The sequence below is a fragment of the Pogona vitticeps genome, chromosome 2, assembly GCF_051106095.1.
Source record: "Pogona vitticeps strain Pit_001003342236 chromosome 2, PviZW2.1, whole genome shotgun sequence".
NCBI classification, from domain to species: domain Eukaryota; kingdom Metazoa; phylum Chordata; class Lepidosauria; order Squamata; family Agamidae; genus Pogona; species Pogona vitticeps.
In genome coordinates this window covers 289,724,276-289,744,427 of record NC_135784.1, presented here as the reverse complement: position 1 = coordinate 289,744,427, position 20,152 = coordinate 289,724,276, and the positions used below count along the sequence as shown (strand labels likewise).

The following is a 20,152-nucleotide window of genomic DNA, read 5'->3' as shown; positions in this document are numbered from 1 at the left end:
AGTCTTAAATACTGGACTTGGTGGACTTACAGGCTGCTTCCAACTTCACTATTCTATGAAAATAAACATTTCAAGGGCAGTCCAGCTGGAAGTTGAATACAGGATAGAGGGGGTACCATTTTATTTAGGGATGTGATTTTTCAGATTTTTTCCTGGTCAATAAGTACCATAATTCTTCACCCTGGAGTGCTACCTGCCTTATAGTTGTAGGCATCCTTCAGTCTCGAGAGACTATAGTATCGTCTCGAGAGACTATGGTATCGTGCTCTGAATAGAGGTCTTGGAACAGCGTCTAGTGTGGCTGAGAAGGCCAATTCGAGAGTGACCATCCCTTCCACACTGAAGACAAATACAATCTGTCCCCTGTCCAACTCCCTGGTTTTGCTCATTTCGGGATTGCCTCTTTGCCTCGGCCTGCTGTACAAGTGTCTCTTCAAATTGGGAGAGGCCGTGATGCACCACCTGCTACCTGCCTTATAAGCACTAGAGAATTAGCTAGGCCTAGCCCTGCCCAAACTTCCTGTTCCTCCCTAAGTGCTACCTGGGAGCTTGCGTTCTGAGCAGGAAATTTGGATGGAACTAAGCCTAATTAAGCTTCAAAGCCTCCCAAATTAGGCCTTTTCCCCAGCTGCATCCCATTTATGTGCTTTTAAAGCAGGGTAGGTAGCTATTCCAGAGTGGAGAATTATAGTATTTGTAGTACAGAAAATCCAAAGATACCATCCCTAGTTTTATTTTTCATCTTGGGCAAAAAAAAAACAATCTTATGTTGGTCCTGCTTGTCTATGACTTTGCTTCATTATATATGGCCTGATTCTAGGAGAAAATTGGACCTCAGTACAAGGCCTTTATTTTTGCTATGGTGTTATTTTAATCTTCTTGAAGTGGAACTTCTAGAATTTTTGAACAGAGCTACACATACTACCGTTTCATCCCATCAATTAAAAACAATCTGGCTTCTTTCATGTCTAGCTGAACGGTGGACCGATCCCAATATTTCTTGTTTGTCACTTGTTCAAAGCATCATTCCCCAGACACCAACTGAGTGCGCACATGGCCAGAACTGAACTGATCGTAGTTCAAGTAAAATGACAGAATGGGAGAGGGGCGGGAGAGGGGGAGAACTGTTGCCTTCCAAAATCATATCTCCCTATAGGGCTTTTTTTAAATGCAAATGCCTGTGTGAGTAGATGCAGCAAGCGTTTGGAAATTTCAGCTCACATTCTCCCCCTTGCATGGTATTGCTGTTTTGCTCCTACACTTTCTTCATTATTCAGAAATGGTTGGAAGCAGTGAGAAGGGAAAAAAAAAGTTTGAATGTCAGGGATAGTGGCATTTTGTCTTTGGGTAGACAGCCGTTATGACCGGAGGAATGAAAAGCACAAGGAGAACCCCAGACACCTCTGAAACAACCCCTGCAGCAGAGTGATTTGAGGGTAAAGTATAGCTGGAGGGAGGGGAGGGTGTCAGAGTGGTTCATCTCAAGAAGGGAAACCATGTGCAGGGTTTTACCGGAAGGGAAAACAGCTCTGAATTTAAGCTCCAGTTGAAAATGCTAACCAAAAAAAAAAAAAAAAAAAAATTGCCATAATATAGAGCAGTGATATCACACCCTTTCCTATCGCAAAGCCTGCCCTCCACTCTCTCAAAGAATTGGAGCCCTGCCAGGATATTTCTATAGAGCTTGCTTTCCCCAAGAGGGACAATGATATTTTTCTAGGCACTGCGGATACATTTGTCATTCACGGTATATTTTAACATCATTTGAACTGGAGGAAAAAATTGTCAAATAGAATGGTTGGGTGTAAAGACAACGTTATTCCTGATGGTGCCACAAGACTTTTGTTTCTGGTTTGTTCTTGAAATAACTAATCCAATTAGTAGCTGAAAAGTGTAATAATACTGTTCAGTATAGATTTCATTGCAATGGTAATTCTAAATCAGCTATACTCCACTTTTTTTTGGCCACGGCCATTAATACAATATGAACGCAATAAAGGCAAAATCTGGATTGTATAAGTTGCATTATGGACCTTATTAGGTGGTGTCTGAAGAATTGTTTCCATGGATTCTAAGAGTTGTTGACTAGAAAAATAATATTTCCAAATTCTGTGGCTACTTGAGAAGGACAAGGTGGCAGCTGGTCTCTGCCATTCCATGTACAAAAGGTGGCCAGCTGAATTTGCCTACCTCTGCTACCTGTCTGTATTCTTGCAATTTTCTATGAATGGACCTCACCTCTGTGTGCCTCTTGTTTTGAATGTGATTGATGTGTTTGAAGTAGACTAACAGATTGAACAAGAGACAGCAGTGACCTCCAGCTTTGCAAATGAGGCCTGGCTGAAGATGATGCAGCCCACTGCTTGTTGCTTGATACATAACAAGATTGTCACGACCTGCTATATGCAGATAATCTGGGGGAAGGCTTCAAAGGTCATGTGAAGTCCTACCGCTGCTGTACATGGTTCCAATAAGCCCCTTACTCTCTTACTCATTTTGCAAAACTGATACAAAACTGAATGGGAGAATAGCTAGATAATCCTCCAACAAGGTACCCACCAGTTAGGCTGGACCTCGAAACACAGGGGTTCACCCGGTTGGAGAGCATTAGCCTAGAAATGTCTCCCAGAGTGGTGACCTTTGAAATTCCAGATGTTTTGGACTTAAACCCCCACAAGGCCTGACTAACATGGCTAGGGTTAAAGGATCATGGGAACTTAAATCCAAAATAACTGGAGAACTAATGGTTCCAGACTTTGGAACTAGCTTGTCTAGTTAAACGTGCTTGGCATCTGAAATAGGATCAAAGCAGAGGGCTTGGGATGACAGGCATTTGCCTACTATAGAGCAGTGGTCCCCAACCTTGGGCCTCCAGATGCTCTTGGACTACAACTCCCTGAAGCCTTCACCACCACCTCTGTGCCCAGAATTTCTGGGAGTTGAAGTCCAAGAACATCTGGAGGCCAAAGGTTGGGGACCGCTGCTATAGAGGATCTATATTTGTGGTAGTAGAGTCTCTTCCATGGAAAGAAAAAGTTTGCCTATTCTTTCTTCCTTTTACTGAGGCACACAAGAAGTGCCATCCATGTGTAGCTTATCATGATAATTTAATGGAAAAGAATAACAATAGGGAATTCAATAGTAGGGTCCTCTGAGATGCCAGATGTGATATCTGTAGCCAAGTCATGAAAAAAACATTTTAATCATGAAAGAAACATGCCTGGAAACAATTAGTAAAACCTACCTATGATTTATTTATCTTTTGGAAACTTACAAAAGAATAACTTATATCTATTTTGCATGTGTGAGACAGAAGACCACAGCTCTTAGTGGAGTGCAACCCACAAATCTTTTCAGGCAAAATAATTGAAAATTAATTAAAAGATTTTGCTATTTGCTTGCACGCTTGTTTTCATTTTAACCCTGCTTTTCTCTCAATAGAGGAACCCCAGATAATTTCAAAATGAGTGGGGACAGTGTGCAACATACACATAAATTAGCATAATAAAAATTCTATAAAACATATAATATTAGCAGTCTGTTAAACCTAAAACGGTTTGGGGGGGGGGAAGCAGAGACGAGTGTGCATCAGAAATGGAAGAAAAGAGAAGTTTAGCATCCCGTACTTGAAATGCTCACATCAGGTTTTTTGTGCACCTATTGGGATGAATGAGCAGCACAGTCTTTACTGAATGGGCTCAGTCAGATGCCCTTGTCTGCTGCATCTGACTCTCAGATACAAGATTCGTCTAAGGACTGGAACAATGAACTGAACTGAATGGTCTTTATTGGCAGAAGGACAGGAGGGAGGGGCCTGATCAAGTTTCTCATAGAATGGAGTTCCATCGTTCAAATCCCCACCAAAAGGGCCTGTGAAACAGAGAGAAGGGAGGCCTCTTCGACAGCCCTTTCAACAGGCTGGGCCTGAACCATCAGCATTTTCTTACAACTGTAGAGCTGGAAGAGACCCTATGGGTCATTGAGTCCAGTCTCTCTGAGGGAGGCACCACTGGGGAATTGAACTTCCAACCTCTGGCTCAGCAACAAGATCCTTAAACCACTGAGCTATGTAGCAGTTCACTGGCTTTCTACTGAGTCTGGAAATGGATGAGTCAGTGGAACTGATGTAACTGGGAAATTATCTGTTCCTTTTAACCAACCCTGATTAAAAGTGTGGCTGCAACATCCTGCATCAAGCAGGGAGTTGGACTTGATGGCCCTTCCAACTTCACTATTCTATGATTCTGTGATTCTATGATGTGGGACCATTTGAAGTTATTTTTCAAAGCAGTTATGTGTAATGTATGTTGCAGTAAATGTATGGAACGCAGCTATGGCATATATCACCATGGCGAGATCAGAGATGACAATGAACACATGCAGCTGATGCAGGAGCTTTAACTGTGGAAGTGCTCTCCCAGTTACGACCGAGATCTTGTCATCCAAGCTGCAAACCTGATTTTTTAGGGAGAGTATAACCCCATCCAGCATAGTCCAAATCCTTATTCCCTGATCTGCATTTTGACTGAACAGGAGAATGTATGTCTTTTCTGGATTAAGAAGCTTCAATTTCTTCACTCTCATCCAGTCCATAACTTAAATCAGGCACTGGTTTAGAACCAACACAGCCTTCTTATACAGTAGTAAGATGAAAGACTGATAGATATTTGATTGTAAGCTCTGAGAACAAATGGGGCTTAACTCCATGGAATGCATTAAGGGTTGGATTGTACAGTGGTTTCAACAGTGCAACACAAAGTTGGTGTGTGTTCAAGCCCCCTATAAAGAGTCTATCCTATTGTACCCCAATAAAGAGTCTATCCTAGGCTCCATGGCATTATTTTTGTGCTTCTGGATCTGTTAAAAAATATCATCGTCCTCTTAGACCTGCAGAGCTGAAAGGGACCATATGGATAATTGAGTCCAACTCCTGTCAGGGAGGCACAGTGGTGAATTGTACTCCCAACCTCTGAGCCTAAACCACTGAGCTATCCAGTGTAGTAGAAGAATGCAGATAACAATAGTATTTATTTGTACCACTTCGATCATGATTCAGTGCCACAATATATGGGTTGAATATGCAGGGATTCAACCTGGACTTCTAAAAGCTGGGTCAAAACTCTATGTCTGAATAGGAGAATCCATCAGCTTTATTATTTCCTATGTTAAAATATTTCAATTCCAAGTTCTTTCAGTTGATTTTTTTTTTAAAAAAATTGGGATTTGGGGAAGTTACTGATGAGTTAAATGACATTCTCACTCATATCTTCTCAGTAGTGAGATTAACCATAAAAATCAATGAGAAATATTTGATTTATCATTTATGCATTCCACTGCTGTGCAGAGAAGCTCTGGATAGGATATATGAATTTTTTTTCCAAGGACTATTTTGACTATAGCAGTTGACAAAGCATTGTGAATAGACAGAATCTCCCTGTTTACAGTAAGAAAATGCAATTAAAAAGAAATGGCTAATTTTGTAGCATTTGTTTGCATAGATAATTTAGCATACTGGCTGGTAAAAAAAATAATGCATAGGTAGAAACTACTAGATTACAAGCCACTTTCTTTAAATTAGACCTTAGACATTTCGAAATCAGTTTTGTCCATGTCTGGGATGCCACACAAGAATGATAGGATGCCTGGAGAAATTTCCCCACTTTTGCTAAATAAGAAGGAATAAGCATCTGATGGGTGTTTGTGCCCTGTGCTAAGAGATTAGGAAAGATTAAAAGGAAATTGTAATGAAGTGAAAAGCAGCCTTTGTGCCCTCTGAACCTCATGATTAGAAGAGCAGAAGCACAGGGATTTATTTGGTTTTAGCAAGATGAGTTTGATGGGGTAGGAGATTAGTGCTTCCATTTGGCACTGGTGGTTTGTCTAAGGCACATCTCCTAAGCTAATATAAATGTTGGTCTGCCCATTTCTTTGACGGGTTTACAATGTGACAAGGATGTCAGAAACGAACCTCAAAGACCATGATGAATGAATAATTTGAAAATAATAGTTCGTATCCATGCTAACCATATTTGGAGTAAACCCGTTGAAATTAATGTTATGACTAATTTACTAGATCTATTTCAACTGCTGAAACTTCTGGATAGTTCTAAATCACATGTATGCATATGTGCTGGTTATGATCTATAAAACTTTGTATGACTTACATCCAGGCAGTTTGAAGATCTTAAGATCTTCAAAAGAGGTCATTCCTTCTGCTCGAACATTCCACAGGCAAGTCTGAAAACAGAACAGAGAGCCTTCGGGGTAGCTGCTCCCAAAGCTAAGGAACTCCATAAGGAAGGCTAGATTGGCCCATCCCGACATCCATCCATTGGCCCAAAAATGCATTTTTGTTTCGAGAATACTTTGTCTGCTGTTTGATTGACAAAGAAAGGTCTTTTAATGGTGGGTGATATGCTATTGTTATTTTAAATGGTATCACATGTATTAGTTTTTTCCCTTTTAATATGATAATCTATGTAACAGTATCTTGATACTACAATTCATTGTGCTTTTTAGCTCTATCTGTTTCCTACGTTTATATTGTAAGTTGCCTTGGGTCTTGCATGGAAAAGATAAGGAAATTGTGTGCAGGATATCCATCTCTATCCATCTGTCTCTATCTACAAACTTTACAAACAACAACAGTTGTGACAGAAACACAGCCCAAAACTGGATGGGAGAGTTGGACCATTCAATATAATTTGTACAGCCGTAGTAGGCTGGATTTGATAAATCAAATTGATTTGATTTAAATTTAAATAATTGTACTTTTTGATGATTTAAATAAAAACTGATTTTCAAACATTTAAATCGTGATTGAAATCATGATTTAAATTGATTCTTTTTTTTTAAAAAAAAAGTCATTGATTTTTTTAATCCACTCTGAACCTAAGTTCAATTCACCAGCACCAGAGCAGGTGCTGCTTGAAGAAACAGGGGAAAATACAATCTTTGAAACTAAATAACAACAAAGTCTTAATAAATTTATTGACCAAGTTAGGAGGTCACCAAAATAAAGGAAACAGCTACAAGTGTCTAGTTGTTAAGCCATAAAATGAAATACAAACAAATACAAATACATAAGGTCACTACATGCATCCACCCTTCCTCTGCCTCTCTTGCACAAACATTTTGACATTCAGTTACCTAAATCAAGGTGGCAAGGGCTTTATCATCCTCCAGGCGAACAGCAGCTTCTGCCTCTCCAACTCTTCTACTGTTTCTCAGCTCAAATCCTGAATCACGGTGCCTTCCTAAGATTTCCCCAGCCACTGGGTTGAACCAAATAGTTCAGAAGGGTTACATTGGCATTATACATTTGCAACTACACTGCAAAAATGTGGGAAATACTATGAGCTTGGGGTGGGCTCACATATTTGTTTTCTGTTGACCACAAGATGCAAAGTGAAATGTGAATCAATCAGCCTGGAGCTTCTCCGTCGAAAACTGCAATTTCCCCCCTCTGCAGCTGGGGCTACTCCTTTGCAAAAAGTGGATGTTTGCATCAGTTTAGAAGTGTGATTGTCTGAACCCATGCAGAAAAGTCACTGTGCTAGCACGCATACTTTCTCTCTCTTTTTTTAACAGCAGGAGCAAGGGAAGAGAGGAGATAACGAAGGTGCTTGCTGTCTCCACTTCTGTGGAGTGCATGTTAGCCATTGGGGAAAGTGAGCAAGCTGTGGGAGGGCAAAGATTCAGTATGAGAGGGCCAAATCTTTACAAACAGTACATTTCATTCTCTCTCTCTCTCTCTCTCTCTCTCTCTCTCTCTCTCTCTCTCTCTCTCTCTCTTTTACAGCTTGGTACCAGCACTGATATACTAGAGCACCTAGATGGGTGAAAAACCAGAAAGAGGAAAGAAGTAGGAAATTGGCACATTTTCCTTGTTTACAGCTTATTGCAGCTTATTAAGCAGCTCTTCTGAAGCTGCACCAGCTGCTGGCTACACAAGAGCCACACTAAGAAGTTGCAAACAGGGCTTCCCTGTGTGGCCAGTTAATTTGAACTAACCTGGGAAAATCTCCCCAGTGCGACTTCACAGTATATAAGTGAATTCACATTTCCCTTGCTGCACAGTCACCGCCGTGTATTATTTTAAGTGAATTGTATACCTGCTGTATAAGTAGATGTGCAACAGGTATATTTTACTGAGATTATGCATAGAATTTATGCATAGAATTAAGTAACAGTGCCATTTAGAAAGGATGGGTTGCATGTTCTCCATTTTACCTGTCTAACGTAACAAACATAGTCAAACACTTATAGTTTGTACTCCACAAACAAAAAGGCAGGTCTCCATGATCACGTCACTAGCTCCTGTACTTTCATGGAGGTAGGTCACAAAAGTGGAATTTCTGCTGAGTAAAAGTGTTGGTCCAGTCACATGTCCCTGTATTGCTATATAGTTCTTGCCTATGGTGCAATTCATCTTTCCACTAAAGTACATATAGGCAGCAGTCAAAACCAGCACAGAGCGGAGTAATGAGTTATAAGTACCATGGCTAACTCCATCACTTTTTAAAGAAAGTTAATGATGGTATAGTAGTACTATATTTCACATTTAATTTTGTTAGTGGCAAGAAAGTTATTTTATTGGTGCAGTGATTAATGTTTTCTACTTCAATAAAAGCTGCCTTTAAAGGGCATTTTAGGCAGTGTTTGAGACATTTCCAGATTATTTTTTTCCCCAAGTGTAATGCTATTTTCTTATCAGTCCTTTCTTTTCATTAAAGGCCAGTAACAATAAAAAAGGGCAACAAGCAACACTGCAAGTTATTTTTGAAAAATTATAATGAGTAAAGACAGCAGACTACTTTTAAACACTATAAAAGTAGCCTTCCAAGCCCTGAAAAACAGACATTGCCATAAACACATTAACAGATAAATTACTGCATATTAGGCATAAACAGATCCCTCTTGTCCTGATGCAAAATAATAATAATAATAATAATAATAATAATAATAATAATAATAATAATAATAATAATAATAATAATAATAATAATAATAATAATAATAATAATAATAATAATAATAATAATAATAATAATAATAATAATAATAATGTGCTATCTAGTCAATTCCAACTTATGGTGACTAGAGATGGGCATGACATTTGTACTGTTTTTTTTTTTTAACCAGGTGTTTGGAGCTTCCCAGCCCTGCCTCCTCTAGGCTCTGCCTCTCAGTGGGCGGCCGCCTGAGGAGGCAGGGCTGGGAAGCACCAAACACATGTTTGGCTGAAAAATGAATCAGCATTAGCTGCCAAACTGGCATGTCCATCTCTAATGGTGACCCTTTCCAGGATTTTCAAGGTACAGATTATATAGAAGTGATTTACCATTCCCTTCTTCTTAGGAGTGCTCTGGGTAGCTTGCCAAGAACTACAGTAGGACCCTCTGATCTGCAAGATCAGTATCTGCTTATTCACTTACCTGAAAATAATTAAATATATTAAAGGAAAAAAAAATCTGGAGAAAATATATTTTCATGTGTATTACCAGAACTGGCTACTAGAGGGAGCCAGAGAAAATACATAGCATGGCCTCTGGCTGTTTAAGGCCTCTCCTTTCCCAGTTTTCTTCTAGGAGGCTGGGGCAGCAGCTCCTTCTGCCCACTGGTTTACCCAGAGATTGAAAAACAAATAAGGAGCTTGAAAGCATTGGCAGGATGGTCTAGGCAGGAAGCAGGACAGTCTCTGGGGTAGCGTTTAGGGCCAGGTGGCTTTGCATTGAGTTGGGTATGCTTGCATCACTTGAGAGCACACAGAGTGATGACAAGTAGCACGGTATGTAGATGAGCGACACTCCTGAGGTGGCGGTGGCTTCCATGCTCAGCCTTCCCGGCGGGTAACCAGCGGGTTTGCGAGGATCGGAGGGAGGGCCAGGGTTTCCGTGGACTGCTTTGGCCCCAGGGCTTGCCTTCACCTTCCAGACATTTTGGGACAGTGTTCCCTATAATCCATGTTTTTCAGCATCCTTAGGAGGGCTTGGAACCAATCCCCCAGGGACATGAGGTCCTACTATTCACCGGCTAGCTCTTCTCCCAGGAGACATAGTGGGGAATCAAACTCCCCACCTCTGGCTCCACAGCCAGATCCCTAAAATACAGTGGTGCCCCGCACAGCGACATTAATCCGTTCCATGATTAACGTCGCTATCTGGATTTGTCGCTATGCGGGGGAGGAAAAACCCATAGGAACATATTAAACTCTGTTTAATGCGTTCCTATTGGGGAAAAACTCACCGGTAAGCGAAGATTCCCCCATCCGGACACCATTTTCGCTGCCTGGTAAGCGAGGGCAGGGCGCGAAAACGCTGCGGGTGGCCATTTTCTGCAGGTGGCCATTTTCTGGAACCGCCAATCAGCTGTTTTCTAAACATCACAATGCGAAGATCGGTAAGCAAAATGCTTACCGATCATCACAATGCGATGTTTAGCCTATCTAAACATCGCAATGCGCTTGCATTAGCGATCGCAAAAAATGTGTCGCTATGTGGATTCGTCGTTAAACGGTGCACTCGTTAAGTGAGGCACCACTGTACTGAGTTATATACTGTATCTGAATACCAAATAGTGTCACCAAGCACAGGCCTGGCTCCAGGTTATGGTAGGACCTGTGCAAGCTGACAATGGATTTGGCAATGAGAAAAATATTTCCTATTGGACAAAGAGAAGGTAAGTGAAGACTTGCAGATTTCAGTGTGTCAGATATTTTATTTACTTTTATTTTATTTATTTAACTTATTTGCCGCCCACACTACCCAAAGGTCTCTGGGCAGATATGAAGATATGAAGCTAGTGAGAGCAAAGACCACTGTCATACCTGCCGCATGCACCTTCAGAGAACTCTGACTGTCATACCTGCCGCATGCACCTTCAGAGAACTCTGACTTCTATTAGAAGCAGAATTTTTGCCTAGGACCAGTTTTTAAGTTTCACCTGGGCCAGTTCTTACATCTATGTGTGAAACTGCAAGCTGGTCCTGGTGCACACGAGAGCATTTCACAAAGTACTTTGCTCCCTAGAAATGAGCAGTGTTCCCATTTGGCCACCAGAGGTCTACACAAAATGCAAGACGAAGTCTCCGTGTTAAAGAGAAATGAGACAGACATTTCACAAGCCCAGCTGACAGGAATGGTTAGGAAGTAATTTACTCAAGTATTTCAAGTAATTATTAGCGCTGTGCAGAGATCTGAGACAGAACATTTCTGCCAGATGGAGCTTTCTGCCAAAAAGTCAGAGAGAGCAAAGAAAAGCCTCTAAGCTTTTGTTGTTGTTGCTATCACTGTCTTCTCATTCTGTAGGTTTCCATTTCCTTCGCTTGTTGATGGCTGTGTGCGTGCACACACACTCACACACACACACACACACACACACACACAGAGAGAGAGAGAGAGAGAGAGAGAGAGAGAGCAATGATTTGGCAGCTTGTGTGGTAGGATAAAATATTTCTTGTTTATTACAGAATCTAAGGAAGGTTCTATTCCCAAAACACTTCTCCTTTGCCGTTATGACAAAGGTATTTGGTACATTTTATTATTACCTGCCTTTGAGACACATGATAAATAGAAGTTGGGGTGAGAGGCTGGCAAGAAGACAGAGTAGTCCACTTTAGCCAGTTTGGCGTGGAAGGAAGGGAAGGAGGAAAATATTTTATATCTTGCCCCTAGGGTTGCCAGCTCTAAGAATGCATGCCTGAAGAGAAAATGCACACAAAACAGCAATGTTTTGGAGAAAGGTCTTGCCAGAAAAGCTGATACTAGGAACAATTTGCATGACATTGTATATATTCAATACTGCTGGATCTCTCGGTGATTTAGGCATCTCGCTGTAGAGGTTGGGAGTTCTATGCTCTGTTTTATTTTAAACCCTCTCTTTTTTCCTTCATTCCTAATATTTTTACTCTAAGTTTCTCCTTAAATGTACCTAAGGCAATTTACATCATTAAAAAGACAATGTCTGAAGCTAAAAACAGGAAGTACGCAAATACTAAAAAAAATATCAAACAGAGACCACACTAGAAATGGTAAACAAAAGCATCACCAAAAATACTTATCTGAAACAAAATTTGTGATTTCGCAATCACTGTGAAACTAATGTTGGTGCAGTCGCAAAACTGTGATGATTTAATCTGTGATTTTGCAGCAGAAAAAGCTTCTCTAATCATGATGTGTGAATGCCGGATTTAATGTGAAAGATCCGTAAGTGTACAGCTCTGCCTGGTTGATGTTTCTGGGCTCTTTGCTCCATCTTGTGGTAGCCTCAGAAATGAACAATCACCCCTGAGTGCTTGTTTTCACACAGTTGTCTGAAGAGGCTGCACATGCCTACACTGCTGTTGTGTGCCTTCATGTCGCCTCTGGCTTACAGTGATCCTATGAATGAGCAATCTCCAGAATGATCTGTCCTCAACTGCCCTGCTCAGTTCTTGTAAACTCAAGCCTGTGTCTTCCTTAAGGGAATCAGTCCATCTCATATTTGGTCTTCCTCTTTTCCTGCTGCCTTCCACCCTTCCCAGCATTATTGTCTTTTCCAGTGAATCCTGTCTTCTCATGATGTGCCCAAAGTAGGACATTCTCAGTTTCGTAATTTTTGCCTCTAGAGATAGTTCAGGCTTGATTTGATGCTATATATCACTGTGCGGTGTGCTTTCTTGAAGCCAGTTATATGTTGTTATTGCTTATTAAGTCTTCATCTTAAGGAAGGTGCTCCAGGCCATCTGTAATCTTCTTTTACTGCATGGCTGTGATATCACAGTTCACTCAGCCAAGTTCCAAGTCATTTTGAAGTATGAGCAGTGAAACCATAGCAGTTGCCTTCAACCACCCCATTTTTAGATATACAGAGGGCCTATTTCCGGCACTCCTACTCCATCCCAGACTGATTGTCTACCAGCCTGTTGGATGGCTCGTGATGTCACATGCCTGCAGGCTTCAGTCTGAAATGAACTGGTGTTATGCATAGAAGAAGAGAAGTTCTTCTGAAAACAGAGAAACCATTCTTGCGAGGTCAGAAATGAAGAGTCACTCTGTTATTTCTCCATTGTATCCAGTTCAACATGACTTTAGACCAAAGGTAGGCAATTGTTGAAGAGTTTTGCATTTTTGATTAGGATTCTCTTAGCTGTGCAGGAAAAGTGCAGGGATTCGTAAGGCAGAATTACTTTCCCCAGAGTAGTCCACCCCCCTTCTCTCATCAACTGGCACTTACAGTCTCAATAACTCACTCTGATACATTTGTAAGAAGAAAGAATAAAAAAATGTTTTTTTACTTACAGTTGTGAAAAGATCAAACAGGCCCGCAATGAACAGAGATAAAGCCAACGGTGGATGGGGCAGAGCAAAGAGGTGGTAAGCTCGTGTCTTTTATTTTTCTTATTCTCCAGTACCAATCAAAGGAAGGGAAGACCTTTATTTTACTTGCATTTCTTTTCCAGAGCAGGTGATTCACAATAACAGCTACTCAGCTTGAATAAATTTCATGGCTGTGAGGGCCTTCCCTCAAGAGACAAGAAGCTAAATCATTACAAAAGCAACACTTACCATTTGAAGCTCCATATTAAATGGCTTGATATACACTGAGCCAGTTGATTTGTTTTTCAGATCGCCAAAACAGTCCACAGAATTGCGGTCTGAAGGAGCAATAATGACTCTGAATGTGCCTCCTTCCCCGAAAAATATCTCTTTCCCCCCAAATCATACTATTGATGATACTATGATACCATTAAGAGGTTGCAGCCTCCAAGAGCCTGCATCTCAATGCTTCCATAAAGTTAATATGCATTCAAGTTTACACAGTGAACTTGTGCACACAGGGTCTCCATCTTACAATGCTGGTATGCATATACTAAGACAGAGAAGTTTCCACATGGGAGTCACAGAAATGTACATCTTATTGCTCTCTTAACATGACACGTCTCCCTTCAACAGTGCTGAGGTTAGAAGTTCCAGAGCCCAGTGTAGTTCAAAATCCACGTATAGCTCTTATGCTCCCCCAAAAACATAATTACAAACAGTTGATTAACACACACATGAAAGCAGCTAAGGGACATAAAATGCCTCTCTATGAAGGAAAACAGAAGTGCAATCTCTCCTTCCCCACCCAAATGGAGGAGCATGCCACTGTGGCCTTCCCCAAAATTCATCAGCCTCCTGACATGCCCCAACACCCTTCCTGGCCACTAGATGGAGCTGCCATGCCAGCTGGGCTGCCGTTATTGGACCCGGGGCCACCACACTGTCAACAGCAGGGGCCTCAGTAAACCCAAGACCCACAATTCTCAGGCCACTTTCTGGAGATGAATAGCAAAACAAGATTGATTGATTGATTGACAGATGGACTGATTAGCTGATTGGTTGATTGATTGACTGAAAAAAAAGTGTCTCAAACCTGTGAAATTCAAGGGAGAAGTGTATTGTGTTTTCTTTGTCAAGTTTTTGCCCCTCTCTTTTCCTTTTCCTTCAGCTGATCAGTATGCCTATATGAACTAGGGACTGAAAGAATACCTACTGAATTCCTCGTTCTTCTCAATTCAGGTTGTTTCAGCATGACAGAACACCCCAATGTGGAATTTTAAAATCATTGTAAGCTTCTTCACTTCCACCCGAGAGCAAAGGAAAGCTCTCCCAGTCCCCTTGCCGTCTGATGGGCGATATAAAAAAGAATGAAATGAAATGAAGGTCTCTGTCATTTGTGCGAAATGCGTCCAGTGTTCTTTTGCTTTGAGAAGCAAGAAAAAAAAACACACAAATGGCACAAGCAGAAAAGGACTGGTTGATTGTTCAGAAAAAGATGCAAAGATCCCTTGTAATACTTCTAATCCTTAAACAAAGCTAAAGTCAGTCTAATTTTGAACAATTTATTTGATTCATATCATTGTGCCAATTGCCCAATTTTGCGCAAAGCCTGCCTATTCTGCAGACAGTTTTGGGCAAAACATGGCTCTCCCCAATTCCAGAACTCTATTGAGAATGCTACAAAATTCCACAAATTTTCTGTAGATGAGAAAAATATTGCCACTCCTCACCCTTATGTGCGAGGATGAAGTAGGCACAAAGTTAAGCCTCTAGGTCAGTGGTTTCTGATTTTGGATAACCCAGATGTTCTGCAGTTCCCAGAAACCCTGGCCAGCACAACTGGTGGTGATGACTTCTGGGAATTGCAGAGTCCAAGAACCTCTGGGTTACCCTAGTTTGGGAACCACTGCTCTAGGTGAATCAGGCATTGGCAATGCCAGTCAGTTCCTGCTGCTCGAACAGTGGCCTGACTAGGCCAGTGGTTGATGAAATATAAACCTTATTGATAATTAGCAGCAATTCCTTAGCTAGAGGTTTTGTTTTTAATGAAAACAGCACTGGAGTAGTTCAATAGGAATAAGCAGCAAACCACAATTTCTGGAATAGCAGAATTGCAGTTCAGGAAATTACAGAGGCCAAAGATCCCTAGGGTGGGAGATTTGCATTGTACAGGGTTCAAATAGGAGTTGCTGGTGAAAAAGATTAAGCAGCGAAACAGGTCTCCCAGCAAGTATGAAAATAGCAGTAGAACATTTCACACAACAGAGACTAACTAGAATGAGTTACCTTACAAATGGAGAAGACATGACCTCCCTCAGAGGTTGGACTGCAACTGCGATTAGCCCTAGCTAGCTTAGCCCACGTTCTATAGCAGCAGAGCATGCAGAAGGTTCCAGTTCGATCCCTGACATTGCCAGTTGAGAGGATCAGGTAAGAGGTGATGGGGAAAGTTCTCTGCCCCAAGTCCCAGAGATTCTTTGCCAAAAAGAGTGGACAATACTGGGTTAGTCAGACAAAAGTCTGACATAATGTAAAGCATTTCAACATGAAACCCAAAACAAAATGAACACAAAAGAAGATATTATGGCACCTTGCCTTAAAGACCAACTGCTATATTTTAATGTAAGATTGCATTTAACATGTCCACTTCACCAGCAGTTTTTAATGTTTCTACCGGTGTTCCAACCTCACTTCTGAAAATCTGGAAGAAACAAGGCTAAATGAACTTCAGAGTATTATTTCTCAGAAGTAAAGGGATTCTGTGCACCAGCTGTGCATTGGACAGAGTTGACTAGAACAGGAGTGGACAGGGCAGATGGGAGCGGCTGATACCTGGAGAACATTAGGTTTCCTGTGCCTGGCCTCAAATGACATTATTTCTTTCTTGATATGGCTGCTCTTACACCCAGGTGTTCTCTTTTCTTTCACCGCTTTGTTTCTAACAGTTGAAAAAGCCTCTTTTTTACAACCTCAGTCAATGTCTCTGCAGGTCAAGCATGATCTTTTCTCTCTCCTTTCCTTTGTTGTTTTTTTTGGGGGGGGGGCTCCTCGCATCCCTGAGATTCTTTTGCATCCAGTGTTTCATCTTGGCTATCCTGCTGTTTATTCACACTCTTGAGCTACAAAGGCCTGGATGCCTCTTTTCTATCAGGAAATGCTCAGTAGTGCTTGGATTCTCTTTCCCTGCTGGTGGTGTAGCTACAGTACCTTGCGATACATGAAATATCAGAAAGGGTCTACAACTCCATGGCAGATCTTTGTGGAAAGAAAAGACCCCAGAGACAGTTCTCATCCCTTCTTGGCATTCATTTTTTTTTTTAAAAAAAGCATTTTGGAGATTCAGTATCATCAGCCCCGCCCACAGAACTAATGCAGCAAAACCACAGCACTGAAAAGTAACTTTCTTCAATGTCAAGTCAACTCCCAGAATCTCTTGGGCAGTGTGTCCTATGGCCAAATCTGGGTTGGGAAGTAGAAGAAAGGAAAAGTACAGTCTATTTGCCTTCCATATATTAATTTGTCCATTCCATGAACCTGGGGGATATTCCTGTTTCCCTTTCTCATCCTTCACTTCCAGTCCACCTCTTAGAGAATACTACATTCCTGACACTGTTGAATCTGCAAGTTACCTCTGACTGTACGACTCACCTCTGTTTTTCTGTTTACTGTCCCCTTAGTTCTGTCTTCTTTGTGCATTGAGGTGGAAGATCATGCATTCTAGGAAAGGTTTTCATAAAGAGAAGCATACTGTATATTGAGCCCTATTTGATATCCCCCAAAATTGCAATTGAGGGTCTGCAGTTGACTACATTTTGCAGACTTTGATGTCCAAAAGTGTAATTACGACCAGGCTGGGGAAAGCAAAAATATAATGTCTCCCTGCTTTGGCACAGCTGTGTCTCATTGGCTAGGTGGACCTGCATGTGAATCAAACTTGGAAACGTGTTGGCTGAACGCACAGCTGAATCAAACTTGGATTAATTTTGTCGGATGGGTGATTTCGTTCACTAACAGATCGCCCTTGCAGACTAGTATCTGGAATGAATTACGGTGACAGCTGCTAGAGTTATGTAGCAGTCTTTCAGGCTATTAACAGACCCTGGACAGATGTTATAATCTCGCTGCTCGTTAAGCAATTATTTGGGTAGAAACTGTTGTTTGATAAATATCAGCTTTGCCATCCCAAACGGAAACAAGGCAATCGAGAACCTGTACCTGTGTAGAGAGAGTGGAGAGAGTTTGGGCTTTAGAAGAGCCGAAGGACTTGGACCAAATGTAGCCACTACCTCACATGGTAGTTGTGTGAATGGAATGGGATGTCCCTGTTCTGCCTGAAACTCGCCTGAAGAATGGAGGGATCCAAATGAAATAAATCTTTTCACAAAAGAGCTGTTTTTGCCATCCTTTGTAATGATGTGTTTCTAATTGCTTTGACTGTATTAATAATAGCTCACAATTTGGACGGAAGGACGGACGGACGGACGGATGGATGGATGGATGGAGGGATAAGCAGCTAAAACAGCCTGGGCACTTTACAGAGATAAACAAGGGACTTTCTTTTGCTACAGACTTATAATTTAAGATGAAACACAATACCGAGGAAAATAGGCTAGAGAAGGGGAAGGGGTGGAGAAAGAAAGCAATTGATGCAAGAATCAGGGCTTTTGAAAAAAGTAGAAATCTTCCCTTGCATCATGAAAATGATGATAGGTAGATTGAGATAGGGTGACAGGAGGACAGGGCATGTAAAGTATAAGCCATAGAATAGTGTACAGTACATTGGATTTTTGTGCACAATTTATCCTAAAATAATTTATTTAATACATATTCTGCAACAATTAAATAACACACATAATATTAATATACACTATTACATATACAATATTACAATAATATACAAGAAGAAATTGTGTATTTTTGTCATATTCTAGCAATATCTCTAATACATCTGACCCATAAACCCCATAATGTATTTTGCCATTTCCCCTCCTTTCCTTTTCAAAACCAAAATTCATTTTCAATAGGAAAATGTTTAGAACCAGATACATCTATTCCCCTGAATCCAGCATAAAGATTGCTTAGGAGAGGGAAAGTAACATGAGTGTGGTGCTGTTATCACAGACCAAAGAACAAGAAAAGACCTTTTTTGTTTTTCTTTGCCTGGGGTGACACCCTGGGGTTGCAGAATAGTTATGATGGATGTCCTGGTAATTACCGCTTGTCTTTTATGATCTGCCACTCACAGATCACAACATAGAGCCTTCACACAATCCTTGTGATGTTTCCTGTTCTTTTATTCTGGCTTTGAAGCCCCCGGGGAGGTGGGGGACAAAATGAAAGAGCATTATGCAGAGCCACCTGCAAAAGACAGCCAGAGTGTAAAAGCTCCAGCAGATCACGACAAGTCGTTGATCCAGAGGCAGCCGGTGTGTATCAGACGTTCTGCATTAAATAACAGCATAGGCTGCAATTTTCAGACTGCCAGTCAATTCACAGCTCCATCAGAACCTAGTCTGAACTCTTCCATCCTTGTATTATATTCCATTTGCCACAGAACAGTGTCTTTCAAACACTTCAGAGTAAACATGTATAAGATTGTGCCATAGAACAGCAGGGATAGAATATAAATCAGCGTTTGTTGATCGATTCCTGGGCAATTCGCAGTAGATTAGCGATGGTCTAAATGGGGGAATTTTGCTTAGCGATGATCGGTTCCCTGCTTCGGGAACCGATTTTTGCTTTACGACTATCAAAAACAGCTGATTGTTGGGTTTTCAAAATGGCCGCCGGGTGCTTAAAATGGCTCCCCGCTGTGTTTAGGGATGGATTCCTCACTATACAGTCAGTGAAAATGGCCGCCGTATGGAGGATCTTCGCTGGACGGTGAGTTTTTACCCCATTGGAATGCATTGAACGGGTTTCAATGCGTTTCAGTGGGGTTTTTAATTTTGCTTTACGATGTTTTCGTTTAACAGCGATTTTCCTGGAATGGATTATCATTGTTAAGCAAGGCACCACTGTAATTCCTTCCTTCCTTCTTTCCTTTTAGTAGTGTTAAATAAGGGCTGAGTTTGTTCATCATTGTTTTTGATGTAAAATGTCAAACTTTGCAAAGTGTATTTTGTTTACTGGGCTCATTTAGAGAATAGTTCCATACAAGCAAGAGAAGAATAGATCAGTAGATTATCCTATGCGTGATGGAGAAAATACTTCATCCAAGCCAGTTAGTACATAATGTTGCAGAGTTTTGAATTTTGGTTAAATTCCTCTAGATGTGCAGCAAAAATACAGGGATTCAGAGAATAAAGCAGCTTCAAGTCTCTTAGATTATTTCACCCCTTTTCTTGTTAAATGGCACAGTCTCTACTAAGACAGAGATATTGGTAATAAAAAACCATTTCATTTACTTACACATCAACAGCAAACTGACAAACATGACTGTTTTCAGCAACAGAGTTGAACAGACTCAGGAGAGGGAAGAAGAACTGAGCAGAGAGATGGGGCTATCTTTGAATTCAGTGGCAGGAAAGAACAATTGGTTAGTGCTGGACAAACTGACCGTCACTCCAGCTCAGCCACATCTTCTCTAGAGCAACATGTACCAAAGTAATACAGCTGGGTTAATTGAGACAGCTGTGGGACAACCAAGTTAATTGGAGCAACCAAGAATAAAGCTAGCCAAGCTAGCAGACACAAGTTGTTGGGTAGTTGGTGGTTGTGTAGTTGAGAGCTGTTTATTTGGTTGATAAGTCTCATTGATTGTGAAAGAAATTTATGCTGCATCGCTGGATGAAGACTTGCTACATTGCAAGAGGAAGGTCCTGGAGGAAGACTATCTCCGTGGTGAGAGG

The 20,152-nt window shown here is 41.1% G+C and overlaps 1 long non-coding RNA gene across 1 annotated transcript in view; it reads left to right on the top strand.

Annotated features, from left to right (window-relative positions):
* Positions 1–18,284, top strand: part of LOC144586354 (uncharacterized) — a 20,314-nt gene extending 2,030 nt beyond the window's left edge. Inside the window, exon 2 of the long non-coding RNA XR_013541136.1 lies at positions 13,283–18,284. This is a non-coding gene — a long non-coding RNA (uncharacterized LOC144586354). The remainder of the gene's footprint in view (positions 1–13,282) is intronic.
* Positions 18,285–20,152: the final 1,868 nt, after the last annotated feature.